This window comes from Pogona vitticeps, chromosome 8 (assembly GCF_051106095.1).
Source record: "Pogona vitticeps strain Pit_001003342236 chromosome 8, PviZW2.1, whole genome shotgun sequence".
Taxonomy (NCBI): Eukaryota; Metazoa; Chordata; class Lepidosauria; order Squamata; family Agamidae; genus Pogona; species Pogona vitticeps.
This window is the reverse complement of record NC_135790.1, coordinates 11,591,269-11,602,837: the sequence shown is the minus strand read 5'-3', so window position 1 is coordinate 11,602,837 and position 11,569 is coordinate 11,591,269. Positions and strand designations below refer to the sequence as shown.

General features: G+C 41.0%; 1 long non-coding RNA gene across 1 annotated transcript in view; it reads left to right on the top strand.

The window, feature by feature from the left end:
* Positions 1–475: 475 nt before the first annotated feature.
* The window catches only part of LOC144584186 (uncharacterized), a 76,390-nt gene continuing 65,296 nt past the window's right edge, over positions 476–11,569 (top strand). Inside the window, exon 1 of the long non-coding RNA XR_013538283.1 lies at positions 476–6,798. This is a non-coding gene — a long non-coding RNA (uncharacterized LOC144584186). The remainder of the gene's footprint in view (positions 6,799–11,569) is intronic.

Genomic DNA, 11,569 nt, shown 5'->3' with positions numbered 1-11,569 from the left:
CCTAGATGAACCAACTGGCAATCTAAGGCCATTCCTTATGTTCCCTTAACAAAGAAAAAAACATCCACTGAACTCTTAAATTCTGTGCTATCCTTGGGCTGGACATTTGCTTTCACCATACTAGTGGTTCGAAAGCATGCAAAATGAAAAAATGTGAGTAGATAAATAGGTACCACCTCGGTGGGAAGGTAAACGGCGTTCTGTGTCTAGTCATGCTGGCCATGTGATCATGGAGGATTGTCTGTGGACAAACACTAGCTCTATGGGTTGGAAACGGGGATGAGCACCACCCCCTAGAGCAGTGGTGTCGAACTGTGGCCCTCCAGATGTTCTTGGACTTCAAGTCCCAGAAGCCTTCACCACCACCTCTGCTGGCCAGGATTTCTGGGAGTTGAAGGCCAAGAACATCTGGAGGGCCACAGTTCGACACCACTGCCCTAGAGTCAGACACGACTGGACAAATTGTCAAGGGGAACCTTTACCCTTACCTTTTTTTTATGGTTTACTTCACAGGGTTGTGGTGGAGATCAAGTTGCAGAAAGCAGCCTTGTAAGGCACCGAAACTCCTTGGAAGAAGCATAAGATTAAAATGTAATAATAATGACTCCCTATTTGAGAAGAAATGGAAATCTGTAGGTTTTCTGTATTACTTCAAAGCACTCTACCCATTAGAGTGCTTTGAGACTAAGTGATGTGAAAGAGCTGCAACACTTTAAAGCTGCAAGTTATGTAAAAATTGCCCCATTCATCTCATTGCTCTAATCCAGAGTCTTAAAAAAAAAGACCAGCTTCAAAAAATCATGTTGATTCTTGTTCATTGGTTTGATTTGGCACATAGCTCAATATGCAGCCATATCCTGAAAAATCATTCAGAAGAGCCTGAACAGAATATAATGTGATCCATATCCATATCCATATCCATATCCATATCCATATCCATATCCATAATCATCATCATCATCATCATCATCATCATCATCATCATCATCTTAGACGTGTTGGCGCTGTGGCGCAGAAGCCTATGCTGCAGGGTCAGAAGACCAGCAGTTGTAAGATCGAATCCATGCAACGGAGTGAGCTCTCATCGCTTTGTCCCAGCTCCTCGCCAACCTAGCAGTTTGAAAGCATGCAAATGCAAGTAGATAAATAGGAACCACCTCGGTGGGAAGGTAAACAGCGTTCCCTAGTCACGCTGGCCACGTGACAACGGAAACTGTCTTCGGACAAGCGCTGGCTCTACGGCTTGAAAACGGGATGAAAACGGCCCCTTAGAGTTGGACACGACTGGACTAAAAATGTCAAGGGAAACCTTTACCTTTACCTATAATCTTAGAACTGAGGAGCTGGAAGGGACTCTATGGAGTCCAACCTCTGTCAAGGAGGCCCAGTGGGGAATTGAACTCCCAACCTCAGACTCCATAGTCAGAGGCCTAAACCACTGAGCTTATCCAGCGGTTCTAGTGCTGTGCACTGTTTGCCCCCAAGTCTGTATCAAAATTAAGAACACAGTTTAAGACTCAGTTTACTCTCAGCCCTTTTGGCAACACTCTGACCTGATCTATGTGCAAGTATTTGTGTCTCCAGATATCTGGGGAAGAAAGCCATTATCTTGAATAGGGAAATGAATGTAACTTGGGGGAGGTGTTACAAAGCACCATTGGAATTAGTTTTGATAGAATTATTTTCCTACCTCCAGTTGAGAGAACTAGAGAAGGAGGAGTCAGCTAGGACGCCAACAAGAGGATCCAAAGGGAGAGGCAGAGGGGAAAGACAGATGATCGTAACATGAAGTTCTGCCCTAACTTCACTTTTCCAGATGCTAAACTACACACATTAACTTACAAATAACAGATTAAAAGTAGAGCTGTCTCAGCACTAAGTCTACAGGGCCATGCCAAAATATAATAAATGTTTTAAGCATTACTATTTTTCCAAACCAGTTGCTATCTGTTAAACAAACTAGAATAATACTACATTTATGAGTATCAACAAAACATTACATTGGAAGAAAAACTGTCTTTGCTAATTTATTTATTGTATTTATTTAAAATATTTTTACCCCGCCTTTCTCCTTTAAAAGGACCCAAGATTGCTTACGACAATGAAGCACAATATTTAAAGTTGAAAACAATGGGTATATAAGGGTGGTTAACATAATTAAAAGATTATTTTTAAAACTATGAACTATGAATGCGACGGCATCTTACATCATTAATAGGCAATATTAAGCAAAGATGAATAAGTATACAAAAAAATTAAAAATGTCACTTGAGAAATGAAAAACATAAAAATGGAAAACACAAGTAATACTAAAAATCCAGTCAAAGCAGTAATGCATAACAATCTATCTAAAACTAAAACAAGAGGTAGCTAGTTACTGAGGGAAGGCTTGCCTGAGGTGAAAGGTCTTTGCCTGCTTGCAGAAGGATAGCAAAGTCTGGCATCCTGTGGGAGGGAGTTCCACAGTCTGGGGGCAGCAACAGAGAAAGCTCTCTCCTGTGTTCCCATCAGATGCATCTCTGAAGGTGGTGGGAGAAAGGCCTCGCCTGATGATGTTAACACCTGAGCTGGCTTGTAATGGGAGATACAGTCTTTAAGATAGCTTGGAGCCAGGCCATTTCAGGTTTTATAGGTTAAAATCAGCACTTTGAATTGTGGCCAGAAACTGATGGGCAGCCAGTGGAGGTGCTGTAAGAGGGAGGTTATATGATCCCTGTAACCAGCCTCGGTCAGTAATCTTGGCCCTGTGGAGTTTCCTGGCACTTTCCAATGGCAGCCCCACATACAGAATGCTACAGTAATCTAGCCGGGAAGTAACCAGTGCATGTATCACAGTGGCCAGATGAAATCTCCCGAGAAACAGACATAACAGACATAACTGTTTCCATAATTTTAATTCTGCAAAGGCACTCCTGGCCACCACCAAGACCTGGGCATCTAGGTTCAGGGGTGAACCCCCAGGAGCACCCCTAAGTTGTGCACCTGTTTTTTCAATGGGCATGTAATCCCATCCACTACTGGCTGCATCCCTATTCCTTGATCTTTCTTTCGACAGACTAGAAGCACCTCTTATCTGGATTAAGTTTCAGTTTATTCACCTTCATCCCGTCCGTTACTAATACCAAACACTGATCTAGAGCCGAAGCAGCTTCCTCAGATTTAGGTGGCAAGAATAGGTAGAGTTGGGTGCCATCAGCATACCGGTGACGCCGAATCCCAAAACTCGAAATAATCTCTCCCAGTGGTTTCATGTAGATGTTAAATAACATAGGAGACAAAACAGAGCCCTGAGGGACTCCACAGGTCCCTCCACATGTCCCACAGGACAGGACTTTGAACAGGAGCCCCCAGCACCAATGTCTGAGTTCTCTCCTCCAGGAAGGACTGGAGCCACCCTAATACAGTGCCCCCAAATTCCATTCCAGAGAGATGGGTCATGAGGATACTGTGGCCGATACTATTGAGAGCTGCTGAGAGGTCCAGGAAAGCCAACAGGGACACAGATCCCCTACCCAGTTCCTGTCATAGGTCATCTACCAAGGTGACCAAAGCCACCGCTCTCCCATAACCAGGCCTGAAGCCAGATGGAAATGGATCATCCAGGAATCTCTGGAACTGATGGGCCAGAATCTGCTCTAGTACCTTTCTGTAGTAAATGTTATTAAAATTATTGAATGAATAACCCCAAGGTTGTATTGAATAGGGATGCTACAATAATCTATCAAGTTCAATTTCCAATGCATAGTATAATTCAGCTAGTACATAAAAGTATACCCCTTTTATCTTAAAATGCTGATTTCATGTCTATTTATTAACAAAGGAAAGTGTTGGTGGCTTAACTCAGAAACACTTGTGCATGCTGCTCAAAGAATTAGGTGCCTAGTCTCCTGTACCAACTCAGAGATAAACACCATGCAGAGTCCCAATGAAACAAACATGCCTTCCATGTATTTTAAATAAGCTCCTTCACAGTCCAAGTGAAATGAGTAGAAGTTTTCCATTTCCTTTTTATGATGAAGGCTGCATAGAGTGGTAGAGAAATGGCCAGATATACATTATCTGAGCTATATGGGATATTAGCCACATGTACAGTATTATGAATATATAATCAGATACATTGAGGCTTGCACATACATACATGCACACTCCAATAAAGAACCATGAATGCTGTTTGGGCTGGAAACCAGCACATTACAGCTGTAGTGAAGAAGTCAGAGTAAACTTTAGACAACAGAGCTAACTCACAACTTGTGATGGTCTCTTTAAAAAGGAAGCTCAGCTGTTAATATAGGGAGGCGCAAAGGAGGAAGTGAGTTTTCTTTTGAACTAATTCAATGTGTCAAGTTTCTCGTTTTTGTTTTGGGGTCTTTTCTTCCCAGTCTTTATAGTTTATCCAAATGGAGACCACCCAGAGCTAGAAGCATCACTTGCGTTGCCTGACTTGTGTACCAAGAAAACTTTTATGTCCTCTCTTCACATCATGCAAACATAGAATAATGGAGTTGGAAGGGGGCTAAAAGGCCATCAATTCCAACCCTTTGCTCAATGCAAGAATCCAAATGAAAGGAGATCTGACAGCATTTTCTCTTGTAATTGGTTCCATTTTTGTACTGTGCTAACAGTTAGAAAGTTTTTCCTGATAGTTGTTGGTTGTTGTGGGTTTTTCGGGTTCTTTGGCCGTGTTCTGAAGGTTGTTCTTCCTAACGTTTCGCCAGTCTCTGTGGCCGGCATCTTCAGAGGACAGCACTTCTGAAGAACAACCTTCAGAATGTGGCCAAAGAGCCCAAAAAACCCACAACAACCGTTAGATCCTGGCCGTGAAAGCCTTCGCAAATACATTTTTCCTGATATTCAGCCGGAATCTGGCTTCCTGAATTTTGAGCCTATTATTATGTGCCTTGCATTCTGTTAAGCTTAAAGGTGTTGCAACATTCTTTTCTTTTTTGCTTTACTGAAATGGACTAACAGAGCTATCTCTTTAAAATCTTTGTCTTGTGTAGAATGTAGAAGGGCATTGCTTTATGGAAGAGGAACAAGTTTATGGAGCCCTAAAGATGAGAGTGACATTTTTCAGTCCTATAATGTGGCTTGTGCCAACCTCTGAGTTCCTAGTGGGCTGTAGGAACTGTGTTTGCATCTTTGCTGTATCTTTTAATGTGACCCATGAGTTTGTTTTGGAGTAATAGTTCTCTGTAAGCAAATACAGGTCTGAAGCCCAAGGCCCATGAAAGGGAAGTATTGTCATCTAGGATATGCTCTATCTCACATTTAAGTCATTGCATAGAGGGGGCACCAGTGGAAAGTGAAAGCAAGCACAGCATGTATAATGTTGTATCATTGTACTATTTCCCCCTGATGTGTTAGTCATCTGTTCAGATGGAGTATTATTGTTGTTGTTGTCCAAGAGATGACATTAAAAATACTATCAACTTCTCCAAGGTCAATCAACTGTTCTTTTCCTCTCCTTTCTTTAATCTTTCCCCATGTCATTTTTTAGCATGCTGGTTTCCAGAATGAAGGGAGCTGTTTTCTTGTGCTCTTGGAAGCATGTGCCACTATCTCTTGCACTTGCATTGAACAAAGCTTTTTCACTGCATTCTGTGTATGTGCTTGTCTATTTTAAGATGTCCTTGTCACCTCCCGATGACTGTGAAATGGCCACTATTAAGAGAATCTGCAATGTTTTTACCTCCAGACATGAGCAGAAATATCTGCCTACTTAGATAACATGTTGTGGGTGCATATGAATAAGTGAACTGCAGCCCATGAAATAATATGCCAGATAAAACTTGTTAAAATTCAAAAGGCTACAAGACAGTTTGTCATTTTTTGCTGCAACAGACTAAGGGTGCGACAACATTGACAAATAATGCAGGAAATGATCCAGGGTTGGGACAGTCTGATTCAGATTATTTTCCATTGACTACATGGCATGAAGGTCAATGAAAATCAGCTAGGATTGCTGTACCCCCATCTATAATTTTACCCTCTGCCATTGGGGCTTCTACATTTATAGAATCAAATGCATTTGCATTTCTTCAGGCAGTGTGATTGCTTGAGCTAATGTAGAGAGTTTGTGCTATTGTACTTAAAGCAATTCCAGCCAGCTACAGCAGCAGTGAGAGAGGCAGGGGGAGAGAAGAATTGGCCACTGTACGAGTCCTCTCCTTACCACACCTGGTGCTGGGACTTTCTTTCACCTTCTCTTTCCATTTCTTTATTGTCCTTTGAATTTTTGCCTCCAGGTTGACTCCTGAAGCCTTTTCCATCTGTGGATATAGCCACAAGGCAGTGGAGGTTTGAAATCTGAGTTTTCCCTCTCCAGCCTTCTAAGGCTGATGAGCCTCACCTACCTGGCCTGCTCCCTCACAGCATGAAGGACGATGGTAGCGCCTCAGTGGCGGTTTGAAATCAGAATAAAATGAACAGTGCAAAGAAATAGAGGAAAATAATAGAAAGGGAAAAACTGAAGAAAGGAAGGAAGGAAGGAAGGAAGGAAGGAAGGAAGGAAGGAAGGAAGGAAGGAAGGAAGGAAGAAAGAAAGAAAGAAAGAAAGAAAGAAAGAAAGAAAGAAAGAAAGAAAGAAAGAAAGAAAGAAAGAAAGAAAGAAAGAAAGAAAGAAAGAAAGAAAGAAAGAAATGGAAGGGGAAGTGAAAACATACTCAGATACCAGGTGTGATGAAAGAGAGGATTCATATGGTTACCAAGCTGCAAACAAGGCTGATTTCCTCTGCTCTCTCTGCTGATTCCTGTGTGATTGGCTGAAGTGAATTAACCCGAGGAAACCCAGTATCCAAGGTGAGGCTTCACAGTGGATCAATGTATATTTTTCCTGCTGTGCAGTTGCACCCTAACACTGCTGCCCTTCGGGAAACCATAGAGAAAAACAATAGTCCATTACATTATTTGGCATTATATTTGTCAACTGTGTAGATGAGGCTCAGGGCTTGTGTGAAAGTTAGCCCATGCGTATGAAGTTAATCTGTACCTACTGCCGGTGTGCGTAGGATGCGTGTTCTTTTTTTTTTTTTTTTGGAAGTGTAAAAAGAATGTAGGAACTTATTATCATATGGGATGCTTGTTCTTGAAGGGCCTAAAATGCTTCTGTAGAAAGACTCATAAATCATGACATTCATTGTGCTTTCATTTTCATACGTTGCCTCCCTTTTCAGTATTCTTTTAAAAACATCTTAGAGTTGCTATATCTTTTAAGGAACATCTATTTAATTCCTGGTTTGCAATTTTCTTGATTTTGTCTGATTAACAGAGACCTTTAATGACATTTCCAGGTTTTTTTTCTTTTTTGAGGGGGGGGGGAAATGTGACAATTTAAGGTAACAGCCTGTTTGATATACTGAATGCAACAGAGACAGAACTTACTACATCTAATTATGCAGTTTGCAAATGTGACAGCTCTGATGTTGCTGGTGTGCAAGTCTCTGTGGTTAAATTAAAATTATAATGACAGTAATTACATTAATTAGCCCTTTTTGAGTTTGTTCCCAGCAAAGTTTTTTTTCCCTTTTGCATATTTACATGAGTAACATCTACTTTGGTTTCTCCTGGAAAAGCCTACTGTAACTAAGGAGCTGATTTATCATAGGCCTTTAATTCGCAAGATATGCTCAATGAGAGAAGGCAGATGCCAAAAAAACGTTAAAAAAAGAAAAGGGGGAAAAAAGAGGAGGGATTAACATCCCTACAGTTGTTTTCATAAATTATTGAAATGCACAGTCTGGAATCTGTTAGCACCTCAGATATTTAACCAGTCATGTAGTGGAATGTATAAAGAAAGCCACAGGCACCGTTGCATGTAGCTACATAACACACACAAATCTCCTATACGAATTTATGAAGTAAAACAGTGGTTTCTAATCTTGGGTACCATGATTGTTCTTGCACTGTAGTTCCAAGAAACCTTCGCCACCAGCTGTGCTGGCCAAGGTTCCTGGAAGTTGCAGTCCAAGAACAGCTGGGAACCGCTGAATTAAAATATGCATGAAAAGGTGTCTTGTTTACTTGTACCTGCATTCTAGTGGTTGGGAGGAAACTGACTTTTACCATTGACCTTCCAGTTTAATATTCAAAGGCTATCCATGGCTCCTGGAATCCTCCAGTCTTCAAAAGTCATTGGTGACGAAATGGAAAATCACACCTCCAAAAGATATCAGTGATTCTAGTCTAAAACACAGTGCACCCACACTCAATATCTTGCATGGAAGTCTGTGTGTATACTGAGGATGGAAGGCTGATGAACCAGCCTTTATCACTATTATACTGGCTCTGACAGCAGCTCCTCAGAGTTTCAGACATGAATCTTTCCCAACCTTAAGTAGAGACAATGAAGTTTGACCTTGGGATTTTCTGCATACACTGTTTTGAAATGTTGTGTGGCCTCCAAGAAGTTGAAATTGGATTAAAAAGAGGGGGGGCGGGGAAATGAACCAGCTAAATTTGCAGAGGGATGACTTCATTCTGCCCTTGCTCACAAACTCGAAAGCTTTTGCAGCAGCATCTATAGATCTATGATTTCACAGGCAGAAAATGACAGAAACTGAAAATAAAACAGTCAGATTGATGATTACTTCAGAATCCAAGAATTATAGAATAATTATGTAGGAAGGGACCTATAAGGCCATCAAGTCCAACACCCTGCTCACATCTCCTTTGCTTAGAATTCAACCCAGGAATCCTAATCAAAGGAGATCTGACAGGTGGTTGTCCAATTTTCTTCTTGAATGCCTCCACTTCCTGAGGTGATTAGTTCCATTGTCATACTGCTCTAACAGTAAAGAATTTATTTTCTTAATCAAATCGAATTATCAATTCAGTCCTGTCCAACCCTTGGCAATTTCATGAGCCAGCTTTCTCTGTGATTTTGTACAGCTTCCTTCAGTTGCTTTATATTTTGGACAGTGCCTGTTTTGATTACATCCAACCAAGCATAATGTCTTTCTCCAATGATGTTGATCGAATGACATGGTGGAGATAAGTAAGTTTAAGTTTTGTTATTTTGCCTTCCAGTGACATGTCTGGTTTTATGTGCTTCAGAACTTCTTTATTTGTTGTCTTTCCAGTCCATGGAATGCACAAGAACCTCCTCCAACACCATAGCTCAAAAAATTCAATTTTCCTTGGGTCCATCTTCTTCATCGTCCAACTTTCACAGCCATATGTACTTATGGGGAACACGATGGTGTGAGGTAATCTGCACTTTCCTGATATTCAGCCTAAATCTGACTTCCTGTAGCTTGTATCCATTATTACGTGTCCTGCACTCTGGGATGGTAGAGAACAGATCCTGCCCCTCTGTATGACTACCTTTCAAGTATTTGAAAAGTACTATTATATCTCGGAATTAAGAATTAAGATTGCCAGAAGAAATATCAACAACCTCCGATATGCAGATGATACCACTCTGATGGCAGAAAGTGAGGAGGAACTAAAGAACCTTGTAATGAGGGTGAAAGAGGAGAGTGCAAAAAACGGTCTTAAAATCAACATAAAAAAAAAAACTAAGATCATGGCCACTGGCCCCATCACGTCCTGGCAAATAGAAGGGGAAGATATGGAGGCAGTAACAGATTTTACCTTCTTGGGCTCCATAATCACTGCAGATGGAGACAGCAGCCACGAAATTAAAAGACGCCTGCTTCTTGGGAGGAAACCGATGACAAACCTTGACAGCATCTTAAAAAGCAGAGATATCACCTTGCCAACAAAAGTCCGAATAGTCAAAGCTATGATTTTTCCTGTAGTGATGTATGGAAGTGAGAGCTGGACCATAAAGAAAGCTGACCGCCGAAGAATTGATGCCTTTGAATTGTGGTGCTGGAGGAGGCTCTTGAGAGTCCCCTGGACTGCAAGGAGAACAAACCTATCAATTCTAAAGGAAATCAACCCTGAGTGCTCACTGGAAGGACAGATCCTGAAGCTGAGGCTCCAATACTTTGGCCATCTCATGAGAAGAGAGGACTCCCTGGAAAAGACCTTAATGTTGGGAAAATGTGAAGGCAAGAGGAGAAGGGGACGACCGAGGATGAGATGGTTGGACAGTGTCACCGAAGCAACCAACATGAATCTGACCCAACTCCGGGAGGCAGTGGAAGATAGGAGGGCCTGGCGTGCTCTGGTCCATGGGGTCACGAAGAGTCAGACACAACTAAACGACTAAACGAACGATTATATCTCCCCTTAGTCTTCTTTTCTCAAGACTAAACACACTCAGATCGTTCAGTCTTTCCTCATATGGCTTGGTTTCCAGTTTTATTGTGTTTGTTCATTTGTATTCTATTCTGTTCCATTCTATTTCATTTAATTCATCTTTAGAATATAGCGATGACCAGCATCTTGGACAGTTTTAAAAGATCATTAGGCAAATTCATATGACTGAGCGGTTGGCTGTGGCCATCTCACCCCCACAGATCATGGCTGATCTTGCCCTGGGATTAAGATCTGAAAAGGCCTGTGCATGTGTTAGATACAGTACATAAGAGTGGTCTTAACCAACCAGATAGGCGGGATATAAAATAAATAAATAAATAAATAAATAAATAAATAAATAAATAAATAAATAAATAAATAAATAAATAAATAAATAAATAAATAAATAAATAAATAAAATAACCCTCAGGTTCTAGATTATGCCTTTGCATCAAAAGCAACTTGAGCTGGGAAAGGTTCCAGTGGGCACAAGGAAAATGCCCCTGCCCACCATGTTTGCCACTTTGACATTATGCCAACTATGTTCTTAGAAAGAGGTTAAACAGGTGGTGGTTTTTTAAAAAAAGATTTAAAGGGGGTTTAGTTTTAAAAGAGGTAGCCATGTTAGCTTGTGCTAGCATATCAGACAAAAACAACAACAATCAAAAGTGAAAATAGAGAAGACAAAAATGTTGTGGTACCTTAAAGAAATCTCCCCTGCCAGTTAAGTATTATATTTTAATGTGACCTTTTGCAGACCAGTTGGTTAGAAGACTTTTATCTACCTGGGCTCTGCAGAAGTACTAGCACAGATTTTCATCTGCTAGTTTTAAAACAGTGTCAGTGTTCTTCATCTTGCAGTGACAGGACAGGTTTCCTCATTTTGCTTCCTTTGGCTACTTCAGTTCCAACCTCCCCATCCCCAAGTCCTCTAAAGGTTGCATTGTTCTCTTTTTTTCTTTTTTTGAGACTATACCAATTTGGCCTCATTAAGATCCACCCCTGTGAATGATGCGAGACCTGGGAAAACTTACTTTACGGGACTACTGGGCCAAGGATATCCCAGCCAATATTGCCAGTCTGAGCTGCAGTCCAGAGAAAGTAAATCTCCATCCCTCTGAATAGGGTTTCTATAAGTGTTTAATAAGAGAATTGGGGCCAATTACGGCTTTGTTTTTTTCACTCACTGTGCCTTTAGAATATTTATTTGGAAATCTGGTAACTCTCCAAGGTAATCTAAACTAATGCTTGATTCTGAATGCCCAGAAGGACCCCTACATCAAGCAATAATTAAGCCAACAGAACTGAAACAATGTATCTTTATCATCTGAAGCAAAATTTATCAGTAGGGTACACAGCACAAGCA